General features: G+C 36.5%; 1 protein-coding gene across 1 annotated transcript in view; it reads left to right on the forward strand.

The window, feature by feature from the left end:
• MLF1 (myeloid leukemia factor 1) overlaps positions 1 to 19,003 on the forward strand; it is a 40,221-nt gene that overhangs the window by 6,344 nt on the left and 14,874 nt on the right. The window lies entirely within an intron of this gene.

The following is a 19,003-nucleotide window of genomic DNA, read 5'->3' on the forward strand; positions in this document are numbered from 1 at the left end:
AAAAAAAAAAAAAAAAAAAAAAAAAAAAAAAAAAAGAATATTTGAGCCAGAGAATATTCCACAATTTTATTATTTTGTATTATATAAGCTCTGGCTTTCCAGAGAATCACAATACTACAAATCCATAGATTACTGAGCTGTTGAAGTCGTTCGTATGTAAATATGACATCATACAATGGGTAACAGCTAAGAAGATTATGATCGACAATTTTTGAGTTGTATTATATCCTTGATTATACCAAAAGTTGTTTTATATCCTTCATTGTTATAGTTAAGGATTCTATCCTTAACAAAACTGAATGTGTAGTAAGTATAATATGTTCTTTAAAAAATGTCTAGCGGAAGTGTAATTTAAACTCTTGGGTGATTCTTTCTGAGCAAAGGCAATGAATTTAAGAGTCAGGGTCAGAAATAGTAACAGACTACAAATAGTAAGCATACAGAAGAACTCTTCCTCCATGCTTAGGATGGAAAGGACCATCAGTTACTCTTTCAGTTATCACTATCTATAGCCTTTTTCAAATGCAGGGAGCCATATCATACAAATTTAAGGTAAAATTGTTGCAGTTAACTTTTTTTTTAAGCCTAGTCTCCTTTATTCATCACAAAGCTTTTGCATAGACCTTTTAAATATCCAAAACAGTGGCCAGAACTCTGCTTACAGACTACCATCTTTCATTATCACCATATTACAGTTGACTTTATAAAATTGATTCACACTTAACAATTTCTTTTCTCCACAATGAATTATATTTAACACACTTTTGGGGATAAGGGAGAAAAAGAATGTGAGTTTATGTTTATTTCAGGTAATCGATTTGACCCTCCCACCTTTTACCTCAACTCCCAAACAAAATGAGTATCCATTTCTTAAGTCAAACATAAAGAATTCATAAAAGTGACAAACTCCTTAATGAATCATCCCCAGACCTAAGGAACATAGAAATGTGAAACACATAGCCCATGCTCACTCTCTTTTATATAAATATTATCCCTGTTGCTAACATTGTGTCAGGTCATAGAAAAGAGTAAATATTGTTTAATGGTGAGTTGGTGTCCTTTATTCTCTTTCTTGTAGTCAATCTGGTATTTAGTTGGTTGCTGAAAGTAATTATCAATTGCATTCAACAAATAACATTGTTGATATTGGTATTTTCTAATCAGAACATTACCATTTTCTAAATAATCCATTAGAGTTGCTTATATTGTTCATAATCAAGGTTATTCAATATAAGCAAACTCTACTGATTTACTAATTATTCAGAAATGGACCAAAAATATACACTTCTTTGATATAAAATAGAATTACTAAGTACGAGACTGATAAGATGCTGTGGTTAAATTGTTAATTGCTTAAAATACTTAAGTAAAAAGTAATTAAAATCTGTAGTTTTGAATTCAAATATATTCAGTTTCAATGTTTACCTTATAACAGTGCATCTTAAATGTTTCTTCAGAAAAGTAAAAGGAAATGTTAAAAGTGATATTTTAAAATTTGGTGTTTTGTTCCATACTTGGAATTTTTAAACTTTGGTATCTTATTATGTCTCAAGGCTAAAGTTATTTCATTGAAAATTTACATCACAGTATATTCAGATATACTTTCTTAAACAATATCTGTTACTTGGTTAAAAACACAAAGGTTAAAAGCTAGCACTTCCTGGCATGCAGTTTTTTCAAGAATACTACCTTTCTCTCACATCTGTATTTGCTAACAATATGCATATTGTTAAGTAAATATGTATAGACAAGAGGATTTTGAGGTTAAATGGTTTTGGCATTCTATACCCTAAAAAACATTGATTATGTAGTATGAAAGTTTATAAATATGTAGTATGGTCCAGAATTTTCTATTTGATACGAAACAGGAACTCTGAATCTTCTGAGCTACAAAAATGTAATTCGGATCGGGCAAGTCTACAAATAATAACTATGTTACCACTTACCACCTATTGGAGATAGAAAGCTCAGAAGCAGGCTGGCAAATCTGTCAACCTTAATTCTTTTTTTTTTTTTTTTTTTTTGAGATGGAGTCTGGCACTGTCACCTAGGCTGGAGTGCAGTAGCATGATCTTGGCTCACTGCAACCTCTGCCTCCCGGGTTCACGCGATTCTCCTGCCTTGGCTTCCCGAGTAGCTGGAATTACAGGCACCCGCCACCGCGCCCGGCTAATTTTTTGTATTTTTAGTAGAGACGGAGTTTCACTATGTTGGCCAAACTGGTCTCGAACTCCTGATCTCGTGATGTGCCCACCTCAGCCTCCCAAAGTGCTGGGATTACAGGCATGAGCCACCGTGCCCAGCCAACCTTAATGTTTGATCATAAATTATTGTCTCTTCTTTAAGCCTCTCAACTCTCCATATGAGCATCATATATCTGATGACCAGTATTTGGTTAAAATACTGCATGTATTCACAGGATGTTACTTCTGTCTCCTTATATGTATAATCTCAATTTTAAAAATTTTTACAAATTTGTATTTATTTTATACTTGGAAGTAGTTGGATTTATTAAAGGACATTGCTTTGTTCTATCCACTGGTGGAGTTCAAAGTGAATGTATTCTATGTACAAGATGTGGATTAACTTTTTTATTGATGGAAAACATTCTCATTGTAGGAAATAAAACCACCTTGTTAAGCTTTTGGAAACAGTATTCAAGGTTACTACTTAAATACTTAAATATTTGTTTCAGACATACAGTCTGAGGTAGAGTCTTTGCCAAATTGTCACAACTTGACTAGTTAATATTCTCCCATGTATACCTCTCTTTGTAAACATTTTGTTAATAAAAGTAGCTTGAGAATACTCAGCTAAAATTTAAGTTACTGATTTCTCAAGGTCCCACTTTATTCTAAGACCCTGAATACCTACTGTGAAATTACCTACTATAATTGTTCTTAGGAATATTTTGATATATAAATTTCTTATAAATGAACTTTGCAAATTATAAGATCATATGTGAAAGAATGACACTGTAAGCCTTGAGTTGAAAGGATTACTAAGGTATACTATTCATTTGGGGCATTCTTTGGTTCATGAGGTAAACACCACTGAATTAGGAGCCAGGGAACACAACATGACTAGGACATGGTTGCTTGGTCAAAAATGCCATACAGTAGCATGTACCCAGAAGATAATGCCTACTTGTGCCAATTAATATTGTAAATATCCACGAAAAAGGAGCGAAATATTTATAAAATATCAGGGGAGCATAATCATTTCCACAATTCTTTTGATATCAAAGGCTTCTGCCACACCAACACTTTGAACTTCAAGACAATGGAAAAATAGAATTGCTTAATAGAAATGTAATTCATTCTTTAAGTATTTCTTCAGTTTCTACTATAGGCCCAACCCTGTGGGTTCTCGTTTAAATTTTTAGATGTCTTGGCCCCTACCCTCAAGAGCCTTCTTTAAATGTTACATGCATTATTTCTAGTATCAAAACTTGGATCTTCTGTTCTATTTTCCTTATAGACCTCATTGAAACTAGGGAACATTTCTTTACGATCAAGAGAACCATAACCATCTGCTGGCTAAGCTTTTGCCACTACCATGTATAGTGGAAGGGAGGAATTTCCCTTAATGAATGAGCCTGCCATGTCAGTTATCTGAGAACCTTATGTCATAGGTAATGCTCTTTACTTAGAAGCACAAGTATCTTTATTCTTACATAGATGAAAGAGAAGTGTAACTTAGGCAGAATAAGTGTGTGTGTGTGTGTGTGTGTGTGTGTGTGTGTGTGTGTGTGTGTGATAGAGAGACAGAGAGAGAGAGAGAGAGAGTTTTTAAAACATTGTTCTAAAGGGAGACATTACCAGCCCTTAAACACACATACGTATGTACATACACTACGTTGAAATCATTCCCAAGTGACCTGGAATCAATCTAAGAGTTAAAACATAAACGCTTTTGAAGGGGAAGTAGGCAACAATTTATTTTTGCTAGCTCGTGATATATGCTGCAGGTAAATAATATAGAATAGAAAAAGTATGTTTGAGACCAAAGTTTATTCAGTTTGGCTGTGGTTTGTGTCAGCAATTCTAAAAGAGGTAGTATATAGTCATTATCATAGTAAGTAAAAGTACATTTTTCTTGACCTAAATGAAAATACATCCTCATGGAAAATCTGCAAAGTATAGAAAGTTTGGTAGCAGAAATAATACAACTCATTATTTTGATGTATTTTGTTTCAAATGTCCACATGTCGATTTTTATTTTCCAAAATTTCGACCACACTTTATGGTTAATTATTCAGTGCTTTTCTGCAACATATACCATGAACGTTTTCCTAGTCTTTAGATATTCACTAAAGCGTGACTTTAGAGTCTGCAAAATATTGCATCCTATGAACATACAAAGCATACTTCTCACATAAATGTTTAACAACATTTTCAAATTATTACCTTAGACTATTTTGTGTACAAGAAATGACTAGCTTGTATAGTATGGGCTTTTTAAAACCTATTTCCAATTTATTTTCCTAGAAGAATGAAATGTTTATTTTCAAAAGAGAACATTATGAATGGGCTAAAATTTTTCATTTGAGAAGAAAAGCCTAGGTTAATTTAAAAAATGTTAAAACAACTCTGTGCTACCATAGAGATTTTTTTAGCTTTGATCAAAGTGAATTCAAACTTGGACAAAAGAAACATTAAAGCCATATCTCCAAGCAGCTGCTGTTCTGGGTAGACATGAATTAAATTCACTAGAAGTTTCAGCCAGATTTATTCCTGAATGGTTCAGACAGGTGCAAACACCAAACTATAGGCTCACTTTTGTTTAATGCATCTTCCAACAGGCAGTCATTTGTTCATGTCACTCAAAAAAATAAAATTTTTAGCATTTGCTGAACATACGCATATTCAAATAAACATTTAAATATTCCCCTACCTCTATATAAAGAAAGAAAAACCTGGGCAAATTTTAAATGAGCCATATTTAGTTGATTAATTTTAGCCCAATTATAATGCAATGAGAAAATTGATTTACTAAGTTTTGTTTCTGTAGAAAAGTAATAGCTGTTTAGCACTTCCTTATTCAAAGAACAAATTTAGTATTTCTTGAAATACTTTTCTTCATTGTAGTCAAATCACATCCACATATCTAAAGGAAAAGTTGACTGGTTTTCTTAAGTAAGTGTGTATTAATGGAAACAAGCATTTTAGTCTCCATACTTTAACCATACTCTAAGCTGTAAATGTCCAGTGAGTTTGGAGCTCTAAGCAAAAGGACCTCCTTTTGAAATGCCTATTTTAAAACATCAGATGGTATGAAATCCTTTAACCTCATGCAGTTATATTTATTATGAAATATTTCAAACATACTGTAAAGGTGTAACAAATACTTTAGAATAATCTGTGTTTTTGAGGTAGGAGTTAGAAAATGTTCCATAGGTAACTCATTTATGCATCTTAGAACTACTTGAAACTCTGTACCTTCAAATAGAAAGTAGAGTGGGGACGAGGGAGGGAGAGCATTAGGAAAAATGGCTAATGCATACTGGACTTAATACCTAGATGATGGGTTGATAGGTGTAGCAAACCACCATGGCACATGTTCACGTATGTAACAAATCTGCACATCCTGCATATGTACCTTGGAACTTAAAAAAAAAAAAAAAAAAGGAAAAGAAAAGATTTTGTGAGGTGGGAAAAAAAAAGTAAAGTGATACATACACCAAATTTTGAATTCTTAATTTTAAAGTAACTTTTGTTCTTCATGATTTGATTTTGGAAAACACGTAACAGCTCCCTTTCTGCCTTCTAGTGTGTTAAAACATGAGCTGCTCAGTGTGTACTATTGATCTGTACACACTGAGATTATAAATCAAAATTAATTTATAAATTGTCACAACTTCTTCATAGTGCTCATTGCATATAATTCTGCTAGAATAGTGATTCTCAAACTTTTAACAGGTAGGAAATCTAGGAATGATAGTCTTAAATTTCCTTTGCCCCTCAAGACAAAATTCATATTAAAATCCTACAAGAGTATGTGGCTGGGCACAGTTGCTCACATCTATAATCCCAGCACTTTGGGAGGCTGAAACGGGCAGATTGCTTCAGCCCAGGAGTTCAAGACCAACGTGAGCAACATGTCAAAATCCTGTCTCTACAAAAAAAAAAAAAAAAAAAAAAAAAAAAATTTCCAGGAATGGCTGTGCATGCCTGTAGTCCCAGCTAAGGAGGCTGAAGTGGGAGGATCGATTGAGCTTAGGAGGTCAAGGCTGCAGTGAGCCATGAACATGCCACTGCACTCCAGCTGACAGAATGAAACTCTGTCTCAAAATAATAATAATATTCAATGTAAGAAGCTTAAGGTTACCACTTCATGCTAGTAACAAATTGAAAACTGAACAACCTGAGAAAACAACAACTTTTCTTGTATCTAGCAGAGAAATGAAGTCACAGGGCAAATCTCTGCCCCCATAATTGGAGATAGGCAGATCCAGAGAATCACAACTTAACTGGTACAGAAACCTCCTCATGAACCACCGCGAGGGTAGTTGGAAAACCTGACCTGTAGTTGACAAATTACTGGAGACTCAGAGTGGACAAGTGTCAGAGTTAAAAACTCCATGGTCCCCCATAATTTTGTGAGTTTTACCTGCAGGAGCTCTACCACGTTCTCACAGTGAATATTGGAGAAAATCTTCTCATGCTTCCAGCAGAACAGAGGGGGATGGAAAGTAACCATTAAATATGCCAGAGCGTTCTATTTTTCTTAGCAAGTCCTGCAGTCAAGAGAAACTTTTTTACCAAAGCCCAGTCTACCTGGGGGAAGGGAAATACCCAACTCCAGCTCCTCCAGCCATCTGATCACACTGGAGGAGGACTAAGGCACACTGCTGAGGTTTACCACCCAAGGTCAGGCTAAGCAAAAGACTGTGAGTTAATCTTATGCCTGCAGAACACTTTGCCTCCCCCAGCACCTTATCACTACATTACTAAAGGTCTATTTACTGCAGTTCCCTTTACCCAGTAAATATGTACTACTTCCAACAAAAAATTACGAGGCATATTAAAAGGCAAAAAAAACAGTTTGAAGAAACTGAACAAGTATCCAAACCATATTTCTAGCAAGGAATATTGGAATTATCAGACCAGGAATGTTTTTAAACTATGATTAATGTGCTAAGGGCTTTAATGGGAAAAGCAGACAACATGCCAGAACAGATATAAGCAGAGAAATGGAAATTGTAAAAATAAAATAAAATGCTAGAGACTAAAAACATTGTAACAGAAGTGCAGCATGTGGTGGCTCTTGGCTGTAATCCCAACACTTTGGGAGGCCAAGGCAGATGGATCACCTGAGTTCAGGAGTTCAAGACCAGCCTAGTCAACATGGCAAAATCCTGTCTCTACTAAAAATACAAAAATTAGCCAGGTGTGGTGGTGCATGCCTGTAATCCCAGCTACTCGGGAGGCTGAGGCAGGAGAATCGCTTGAACCCAGGAGGCAGAGGTTGCAGTGAGCCGAGATCATGCCATTGCACTCCAGCCTGGGCAACAGAGGGAGACTCTGTGTCCAAAAAAAAAAAAAAAAAAAAAAAAGGGTAAAAGAAATGAAGGATTCCTTTTATGGGCTTATCAGTGGACTATGAATAGCTTAGGAGAGAATCTCTGAGCTTGGGCATATGACAGTAGAAACTTCCAAAACTGAAAATCAGAGAGAAAAAAAGGCTGAAAAACCCCCCCACAATATCCAAGAACTGTAAGTCAACTACGAAAGGTGTAACAGGTGTAATGGGAGTACCAGAGTACAAAGGAACAGGAGCAATATCTGAAGAAATGAAGACTAAGAATTAGCGCCAAATTAATATCGTACACCAAACCACAGATCTCAGAAGTTTAGAGAACACCAAGCAGAATAAATGCAAAACAAACAAACAAAAAACAACTAAGCCTAGGCATGTCATATTTAAACTGTAGAAAATCAAAATTAAAGAAGAAATCTTGAAAGAAGCTGGGCGGGGGGGATTGGAAAAACCTGTAGAAGAACAAAGAAAATAATTATGTCTGACTTCTCTGCAGAAACCATGCAAGCAAGAAGAGAATGGCATGAAATATATAAAGTGTTGAGAGGGGGGAAAAAAAAACCCACTAACCTAGAATTCTGTACCCTGCAAAATTATCCTTTAAAAGTCAAGAAGAAATAGACTTTCTCAGACAAACAAAAATTTGGTGAATTTGTTGACAGTAGACCTACCTTGCAAGAAATGTTAAAAGAAGTTCTTCAGAGAAGGAAAATCATACGAGTCAGAAACTGATGTACATAAAGAAAGCAAGAGCATCAGAGAATAACTTAAGGTAAAATGAACACGTTTATTTTTCTTATTCCTAATGGATCTAATAGAGAACAGTTTGTTCAAATAATAATAGGCACACACACTTTAATGGATTGAGTGCCAATTGACCTCTTATATTCTTCTTCCCTTTCCCCCAATTGTATCTCCCTTCTGGCCTTAAGTCTGCTCAGTAATTTCCGGCAGCAAAATGTTCTTTTCTCCTTTGTGTTGCTAGTTTAAAGCAGTAGTTGAAAATGGCTGTATATGACAGGGGAAGAACTAATTTGCAGTCACTCCACTCTTCCCCTCACTTCCCTTTTGGATGATAGATTATTGCCCCCAGGTGCTATTTTGCTGCAGGGAATCTGAGAAATAAAGGAACCAACAGAAAGGATAATGTGAGGACACACGGAGATGGTCACCATCTGCAGGTCAAGGAGAGAAGAAGCCTCAAGAGAAACCAACTCTGCTGACACTTTGATCTCAGACTTCCAGCCTCCAGAACTGTGAGACAATAAATGTTGTTTAAAAAAGAAATAAAAGGGAAAGAAACAAAGGGAAGAACAAGAAAATTAGCTAGAGAAGCTAATTTGATAGAAAAAAGATGTAAGTGTATTCACCCTTATAATGTAAGAGTTTGGGAAGCATGTAAAAGCAGGAAAGCTACTTAAAAAAACAACAACAACAACAAAAAAAAAAACAAATAAAAGGGCAATACAAGGTCTGAGAGACAGAGATGGAAAATGGAAGTCTCAGATACTGAACCAAACTGTAGGATCAAGTACACATACAGCTACTCCCCCCAATTCATATCTATGGAAGTAGCTTTACTTTTATTCATTTCCTGACATTCATTAATTTATTTTATTCTAAATATATTATTTCAAACATTTTATAAAAACTGATACCATGAAAGACAGAAGCTATGCTAACCAAACAGAAGAACCAACACTTAAGGAATCAAAGTTAATGAAACAGAAGATTATAGAAAACAGTGTAATTAAAATCTTGAGGAGACTTTTCATTTCTGCTGTGACCAACAGAGCTCCAACTGGACCAGCTGTCTTGCAGTTAACTTTATAAGCCCAGGATGAAATACAAAAACAACTTACTGGAGAAGACATTAGAGAATGACCAAAAAGCAGATACTTGCTGGAGAGGTCTCAACAGTTGAACAAAAGGAAAGACAAGTCTAGCCTAAAGGCAGGCCCCAACTCTTACGTGTAGAGTGACTAGAACTGTTTGAAGACCTTTAAAGTCTTTTTGACCTAACAACCAAAGACAGAGTTCAGTATAACCACAGTCGCTGGAAAGGGAGGGAGAGGAGTCCCCAAAAGGAGAAAGCCAGAGAACAGTGAGCACCAAATACTGTGAATAAATTCTGTACAAATCTCTATCTAAGGCTTAACCACATACACATAAGACAGACTCAGAGCAGTTCAGCTAATAAGGATAAATGAACTAAATGGAGATTTGAGCTACCACACGAGAGACAGAAGTTGACCTTTAAGGACAACCAGATTAATTACCTACTTTAAAAAACACTCTGGAGGAACATATCAAAATCCAGACCCTATACAACATAATATCCACAATGTATGGATACAACCCAAAATTACTTAACAAGAAAATGTCACCCATTCTCTAGATAAAAAAATAAGACACTTATCCTGAAAAGACCCGTATATTAGAATTAAAACACAAGAATTTTAAAGCAGTCGTTACAATTTTGCCCAGTGAAGTAAAGGAAAATATGCTTGCAAGGAATGAAAGGATAATGAATCTCCATAGAGAAAGAGAAAGTGTGTGTGTGTGTGTTTATGTATACTTTTTTAGGTATATACCCCTCCACCCATAGAAAGTCTAACAGGAATGTCCAATCTTTTGGCTTCTCTGGACCACATTGGAAGAACTGTCTTGGGCCACTCATAAAATACACTAATACTAATGATAGCTAATGAGCTGAAAAACAAAATCTCATAAAGTTTTAAGAAAGTTTATGAATTTGGCTTGGGCCGCATTCAAAGCTGTCCTGGGCTGCATGTGACCCACAGGCCACAGATTAGACAAGCTTGGTCTAGAATAATACAATATTTGAAAGAGAAAATTCACTGGATAGGCTTAACAGCAAAATGGAGATGACAGGTGAGTCATTAAAATTGAAGATAGATAAATGAAAGTTAATCTGAAAACCAGAAAATAATTGGGGGGAAAACCCTTTAGAAATCTATATGAAAATATTGAAATGTCTAATGTTTGGTGTAATTGGAGAAGAGGGAGAGAAATGGCGTAAAATTAGTTGAAAAATAATAATGGAAATTACGCAATATGGTAAAAGATAAAACTCTCAAGAATTAAGAAGGTGTAAGTAAACCTAAGCTGAATAAATATGAAGAAAACCATGCTTAAGTTCATCATAGTCAAACCTCTGAAAGCAAATGATAAAAAGAACAATCTTGAAAACAGTCAGATAAAATGATACATTGACTGGATACAAGAGGAAAACATTTGAATTACCTTTGACTTATCACCAAAAGCAAGAGGCCAGTAGATAAAGCAATAACATCTGCAGAAAGAAAACAAAACAAAACTGCCAACCTAGGTTTATCTTGTGAAAATTTCCTTTAAGAATTACGAATGAAATAAAATATTTTCAGGTAAAAGAAAACAGAGAATTTATTGCAATCATATCTACAGAACAAGAAATGTTAAAGTTGTTCTTCAGTGAAGGGAAATTAGATAGCAATTTGTACACTAAAGAAGGAAAGAACAACCTTGAAAATGTTAAATATGTGAATATATGAGAAATATCTTGCCAGGTGTGGTGACTCACACCTGTAATCCCAGCTCTTTGGGAGGCCAAGATGGGTGAATTGCTTGAGCCCAGGAGTTCAAGACCAGCCTGAGCAACATAGTGGTACCCATCTCTACAAAAAATACAAAAATTAGCCAGGCACAGTCATGCACATCTGTAGTTTCAGCTACTCAGAAGGCTGAGGTGGGAGGACCACTTGAGCCTGGGTGTTTAAGGTTACAGTGAGTCGAGATCATGCCACTGCTCTCCATCCTGGGCGACAAAGCAAGACTCTGCTTCAAAAAAAAAAAAGAAAAGAAAAGAAAAGAAAAGAAAAAAGAAAAGATCTTGCTGTAGCTCAGATATTTGACCCTCAAAATGTCATGTTGGAATCTGATCCCTAATGTTGGTAGTGGGAGCTAATGAGAGGTGTTTGGGTCATGGGAGGGTGGATCCTTCATTAATAGATTAATGCCCTCCCTGGGGGTAGGGTGAGGTGGTAAGTGAGTTCTCGCTTTATTGCTTCCCCAGAGAGCTGGTTGTTAAAAAGAGCCTTTCACCTCTCCACCCCTCTCTTGCTTCCACTCTTACCATGTGATGTCTGCACATACTGGCTCCCCTTCACCTTCCTCCATAAGTGGAAGCATCCTGAAGCTCTCATCAGAAGGTGATGCTGGCTCCATGCTTCTTGTCAGTCTTCAGAACCATGACCCAAATAAACCTCTTTTCTTTGTAAATTACGCAGCCTCAGGTATTCCTCTATAACAACACAAAAATTAACTAAGACATACCTTCAGAGTTGGGAGAGGATATTATCTTTAGAGATGTCAGAGGGTAGTGCAGCCATTTAACGAAGAACCAGAGATACAGAAAATTAAATTCGTTTAGAAAATGAGTTAAGCAGAATGTTCACAAGCAACGAGTAAATTAATAAGCTTGGAAATTGAGCCAAGGTATTTCTTCCAACATTCAACACAGAATCACAGAGGATGAGAAAAATATGCTTTAAGAAAAGTTTGACAAGGAAGGCGAACAGATAGAAACAAGGTAATAGTGAATACCCAAGGAAGTAATTTAAGAACAATTTCTAGAATTAATGAAAGACTGAACTGTTTTGGAACTCAGATTGAAAAGAGCAATTTAAGCCAGGCATGGTGGCTCATGCCTGTAATCCCAACACTTTGGGATGCTGAGGTGGGTGGATTGCCTGAGGTCAAGAGTTAGAGACCAGCCAGGCCAACATAGTAAAACCCATCTCTACTAAAAATACAAAAAAAATTTGTATAGCATGGTGGCAGATGCCTGTAATCCCAGCTACTAGGGAGGCTGAGGCAGGAGAATTGCTTGAACCCGGGAGGCGGAGGTTGCAGTGAGCCAAGATTGTGCCATTGTACTCCAGCCTGAGCAGCAAGAGTGAAACTCCATCTCAAAAAAAAGAAAAAAGAAAAAAGAAAAAGAAAAGGGCAATTTGGTGGTTGTTGGGATAATTTTTTTTTATCTACACTTGGACCCATGAAAATGCAATTTTGATACATTTAAATATATATAAACAAAATAACCATAAAGCATCCAGAGAGTAGATGTCTTAAAAAGAATGAGAACCAGATTGTTATCAGATTTCTGTTCAGCTACACTAGATGTAAGAGGATGATGGAGCAATATTATCAAAATACTGAGAGGAAATAATGGAGATTTATATACCCAAACAAGCCATTGTTTAAGTTTGAGTATGAAATGAATTTAGACATAAGATACTAAGAGTTTACTGTGTACAAATTACTAGATGTTAGAATCCAGGAAGGATTATTATTATAAGATACAAGAAGCAGTGGTAATTCAGAAGTAAACCATCCTCAACTTTTCTTGATGGAAAGAGACTGAACTCTAGAGCACTATCTCTTCCCCTATTCTTTCAATGGAATTGTTTCTCACCATTTTTCCATTTCTTGGAGCTAGCACAGGACAGATTAAAAACTCCCAAATAGCTCATACCTGAAGTTTTGAACCTGGATGACTTGGAGTATAATGGTTGTGCCTTTAATAGAAATAGAGACATGAAAAGGAAAAGCTGACTAAGGAAAAAATGTGGAAATATAATAAGGTTTCAAGTTACTAGAATGTAAAAGGGCAAATATTTAATCATAGCTTTATCATTATTTGTAATTTATATTCTGAGTACTTTGAAAGTATACCAACTTCTTGACCAATAGGACATTGAAAATTAGCTTTAGACCTCTAAAGTTCAGGGCTGTATCCCCACTACCTGGAACTATGCCTTTTATATATGTGTTCATTAAGTGTTCGTTAAATAAAGGAGACAGTTTGCATTAAAACAAGAAGAAATTGAATGCAGATTCCTGACAATATTGTTGAATAGATTGAATGCTTGCTAAAATGGAGATTAATGGGCCATGCTTAGTATATACTGAATCAGAATTCCAGGTGTATGTCTCAGAAATCTGTAATTTTAATAAGTACCTCTAGTGATTTTTTAAGCATGTTCAAGTTGAAGTAGTCCTTAGAGGACAGGGAAGAGAAGAGATAACGGATTAAAACTGGAGAAAGCATGTCTTTAGGGGGCAGTACTTTCAACATTTTAATGTCATTCATTTTTAAAAGATGTTTGCCCATGTACTTGGGGTTCAAGAAGGGACAGACACTGATGGGAGCTTAAGTAACCAGCTCCAGGGCTCAGTCCTCACTGGCTGCCCCAAGGCTGAGAGTATCAACGTTTTGAGACACCAGACACCTATCTGTGACACTCAGAAGCTCTGTAAAGGGCAAGAAGGAAAAGGAACAATTAAGAAGTTTATCAGTCAGAGTTCAAAGTTAGAGATACATCAAAGTTAGAGATACATGCTGCTGAAATTCAAGGAGGAAGAGGAATGACCTTTGGGTTTCAGTAGTTGGAAGGTCAAGGGAGTCCTTGCAGTTTTAATGCACAGGTGAAGGGAAGGAAAAAGGCATCATCACATCATTCTGACTTTCATGCCTCCTTCTTCCAGATTTAAAGGATCTTTAATTAAAAGAGCCCTCCTGGATAATCAAGGCTAATCAAAGTTACCAGAACAACAATCTTAATTACATCTGTAATGTTAATTCCCCCTTACCATGTAATGTAACATATTCACAGGTTCTGGGGATTAGGACATAGACATCTTTAGGGGAACCATTCTGCTTACCACAGATATGTTCCTTAAAAATAACAGTATTTAAAGCAATTTCTAGAAAAACCATCCAGCTCTTACTGCCCAGTCTACGTAACATAGTTTTAGAAGTTGGAAGTGCTGTTAAAATACAGCTTTTTATTAACCTGGCACTATTATGTTGAATGGTATGTCTATGAATGATGATGAAGAGTGATAGCGTGAAGAATACAAGCTTGAATTAGGACAAGTCAAAAAGAGATCTTGAAAGCATCAGCAGTTGAAGAAGGATCCACCCCAGTGGCAGCATTCTCTCTATACTAATGGGCTGATTTGTAACTATTATTTCCTGTTGTAATTCAAGGGAATGTTTGAGTTTTTTTCTGAGACTATTGAAAGATTACAAAATTAAATAAATAATCAGAATTTATGACATCTATGCCAAGGAGAACTGTTTTAATCTAGCGAAGAAAGGCTTCTCATACACGTTACCTCCCTCTTCCCAAAACTTTCCTGATACGCAAGCTATTATCTTTTCCCTTTAGCACTGAAAATCTTCAAATAGTCATCTGTATGTGTCTTTTACTTCCTTGTAGCTCATTCACTTATTTCTTTACAAATTTTAAAAAAGAATAAATTATGTTGATTATTCTAATGTACCTTCTGAATTTCCTGTCTGAAAGTTTGTTATCTTAATATCATCTGATATCAATATTTGTTTATGGCGTGCTGCAAAATATACTGATATTGTTGAACTTAATTAAGAATATTATAAACTTGATTATATGTGTCTCTGGTAAGCTAATGAACCCACATATTTATGTGTGGTAAACAGCTACTAAGATAGCTTCCAGTGATCCCCACTCCCTGGTATTCATGCCTTTGTGTAATCTCCCCTTGAACATGGGCTGGGACTTACTCATTTGTTTCTAATAAACAGAATACAAAAGAAGAGATAAGATGTCACTCCCAAAATTACATTTTTAAAAGAGCATGGCTTGGCCAGGTGCGGTGGCTCATGCCTGTAATCCCAACACTTTGGAAGGTCGAGGCGGGCGGATCACGAGGTCAGAAGATCGAGACCATCCTGGCTAACACAGTGAAACCCCATCTCTACTAAAAATACAAAAAAATTAGCCAGGCGTGGCGGCGTGTGCCTGTAGTCCCAGCTGCTGGGGACACTGAGTCGGGAGAATGGCGTGAATCTGGGAGGCAGAGCTTGCAGTGAGCTGAGATCACGCCACTGCACTCCGGCCTGGGTGACAGAGCAAGACTCTGTCTCTAAATAAATAAATAAATAAATAAAGCAGCATGACTTCTGTCTTAGGTGTTCTCTCACACATGGTGGCTTAGGCTGGAGAAAGTTACCATGATGTAAAGCAGCACTGTGGAGAGGTCCACCTGAACGAGCTTAGAAGCACATTTTTGAGACTAGCCAACAGCCGTGTGAAGGAATTTGGAAGTAGATTCTCCACCAGTCAAGACTTGAGATGACTAAAGCCTCAACTGATAACTTCATTGCAGCCTACAGAGAGGCCCTAAGTCAGAACTACCCACCTAAACTGCTCCTGATTCCTAATCAATAGAAATTGTGACATAACAAATGTTGTTTTAAGCTAAGTTACAACAGCAATAGATAACTAATACGAGGATAACACATTTAAAACTGCCCTCATTCTAAGTCATCAGTTTTGGTGGTTTCATCTAAAGACAGGAAAATGAACTACAAATCTACAAAAAGTTTATACATCTGTTTCTGCATCATAAGAAACAGATATTTATAGATATTTGCAAAATTTTGAGACCACATTCAGGATGGCCTCAATTAAGACGTAAGCTTCTATGGCGTAAACCTCATTTGAGGGTGTAGTTTCTCAGATATACAGGTGTTCTTACTCTGCAGCAGCTGAAACTGAAGCACAAGAAGCCCTTGGAACTATTGTCAGGACATGTAAGTCCCATGTACTAAAATACTTGGGCCAGAGAAAACCAAGTATAGTTTAAATAGGAGTTTCCCCTCCCCTGAAATCAAAAGTCACTAAGGAAGAACTTCAAGACTGCAGGTATTGGCTGCAGTGGAGATTTTTCTCTGTAGAAAGCACCAAGGTGAGCCTTTAATTAAGAATAGTTAGTAATTTTGCCAAGAAATGTTAGGGGGACTATCTGATATATAGGATGGTTCAAATTCCATAAACATTATTTATTTATTTATTTTTAATGTTTTTTGTTTGTTTTTTGAGATGGGGTCTCACCCTATTGCCCAGGATGGAGTGCAGTGGTGCGATCTTGGCTTATCACAACCTCTGCCTCCTGGGTTCAAGTGATTCTCCTGCCTCAGCCTCCCGAGTAGCTGGGATTACAGGCACCTGCCACCACACCTAGCTAATTTTTGTACTTTTAGTAGAGACGAGGTTTCACCATGTTGGCCAGGCTGGTCTCAAACTCTTGACCTTGTGATCCATCCACCTTGGCCTCCCAAAGTGCTGGGATTATAGGCGTGAGTCACTGCACCCAGCCCTCCATAAACATTTATAATGTATACTGTGTGTCAAGCACAGAGGTTGGTAATATGAATGAAGATACAGTTCCTAGTCTAGAAGAACTTATACTCTAAAAGAGGAGTGAGACTTTTGTATATTTTAAAATTAAAATTTAAGAACTTATATTAGTTTCCTATTGCTGCTATAACAAATTACCACGTATTTAGAAACTTAAAACAACAAATTGTCTTACGGTGAAGATCAGAAGTCCAAAATGGGTTTCCCTGGGCTAAAATCAAGGTGTTGGCAGGGCTACATTCCTTCTGGAGTTTCTAGGGGTGAATCTGTTTCCTTGTCTTTTCTAGCGTCTAGAGACTGCTGTGTTCCTTGGCTTTTGGCCTCTTCCTCCATTTTTAAAGCCAGCAGTGTAACATCTTCTGATTATGACGCTACTATCTCCTTCTCATAAGGATCCTTGTGATTACCTTGGGTCCATTGGGATAATCCAGGATAATCTTCCCATCTGAAAATCCTTAATCACATTAGCAAAATGTGGTAAAAACTGAAGACCTGACAAAGATTCATGGTTGTTCGGCTGAATACATTCATGTTAAGAGAATGAAAAAGGCAAGTCCAAGACTGGGAAAAAATTTAAAACCTGTATCTGATAAAAGTCTGTGTCCAGAATATATAAAGAACTCTTATAACCTGATTTTTAAAAATGGGGAAAGTATTTGAAAAGACAGTTCTATCAAAGAACATATATGAATGACAAATAATACAAAATTAAACCACAATGAGATGTTATGACACTATGACTCAAATAGCTACAGTTAAACATCTGATTATCCCACATTTCAGCAGGAATGCAGTGCAACTGTAACTCTCAGTTCACAGTTTTTATAAAATTTACATACTCTTCTAATACAAGCCAGCAGTCCTTGCTCTTAGGTGTTTACTTAAGACAAATTATCTATACACAAAGACTAGTACATAAATATTCATAGTAGCTTTATTCATAGTAGCCAAAAACTAAAGACAGTTTTGTGATTATGATATTGATATATGTATGAACTTAGCAATAAAACTGAATGAACTGAAATAGGGAAAAACATGGATGAATTACAGAAGCATTATGCTAAGGGAAAGAAGCTAGACACAAAAGATGACATACTATGTGATTCCATTATATGAATTCTGAAAAAGACCAAACTATAATGACAGAAAGCCTATTCATGGTAACTGGGGCTCGGAGCAGGTAATTATCTGCAAAGAGACGAGGGAACTTTTTGGAATGATGGAAATGTTCTACATCTTAATTATGGTGGAGGTTATGACTGCACTTTTTAAAATTCGTCAAACTGCGCAACTAAAATTGGTAAATTTCATTGAATGTAAATTATGCCTAAACAAGGCCAAATGAAAACATCTGTCTATACACACAAGCACAAATCCAGTTAAGCAGTTTGCTAATCTTAAACTCACACTTGGAACAATTATACTTTTTTTAACCTCCAAGGTAATGTATGAGTAAATCTGAGGTCTTTTGGAATAGGTTTATGTATATAAATGCTATGAAATTCAGAGGAAAAGCTCTTTCTACTTGGACTTACAAGCAGAAGACAAAATTTTTAAGCTTCCTCTGAGCCAGAGCTGCAAGGAAAATTCCTTTTTTTTTTTTTGAGACGGAGTCTGGCTCTGTCACCCAGGCTGGAGTGCAGTGGTGTGATCTTGGCTCACTGCAACTTCTGCCTCCCAGGTTCGAGCGATTCTCCTGCCTCAGCCTCCTGAGTAGCTGGGATTATGGGCATATGCTACCACGCCCAGCTAATTTTTGTGTTTTTAGTAGAGATGGGGTTTTACCATGTTGACCAGGCTGGTCTTGAACTCCTGACCTCAAGCAGTCCACTTGCCTCAGCCTCCCAAAGTGCTGGGATTACAAGCATGAGGCACCATGCCTGGCCAAGAAAATGTTTTAAAAAACTTCCTAGCTTCTTTATGATGACATCAGAGGATTGAAATTAGAAGGGGGAAGGGTGACCTAAGAAGAATGTAACTGAAGTGGAGAATCTAAAAGGAGGCCAGACTATTGGAGAGGGGATTCCATTGGACTGCAGGAAAGCATAATATTGCCTTGGTAAAGTGAGCTTCAATCATGGTGTACCTTAAGTTCTAGAATAAGGAATAAGGAATTGATTAGTGGGTCAGTAACTGTCCAACTGGAACAAAATTGGAAAACCATTGTGATAAGGCAAAAAAAAAAAAAAAAAAAAAAAAAAAAAAAAAAAAAA

This window comes from Rhinopithecus bieti, unplaced genomic scaffold, assembly GCF_001698545.2.
Source record: "Rhinopithecus bieti isolate Rb0 unplaced genomic scaffold, ASM169854v2 scaffold_17971, whole genome shotgun sequence".
Taxonomy (NCBI): Eukaryota; Metazoa; Chordata; class Mammalia; order Primates; family Cercopithecidae; genus Rhinopithecus; species Rhinopithecus bieti.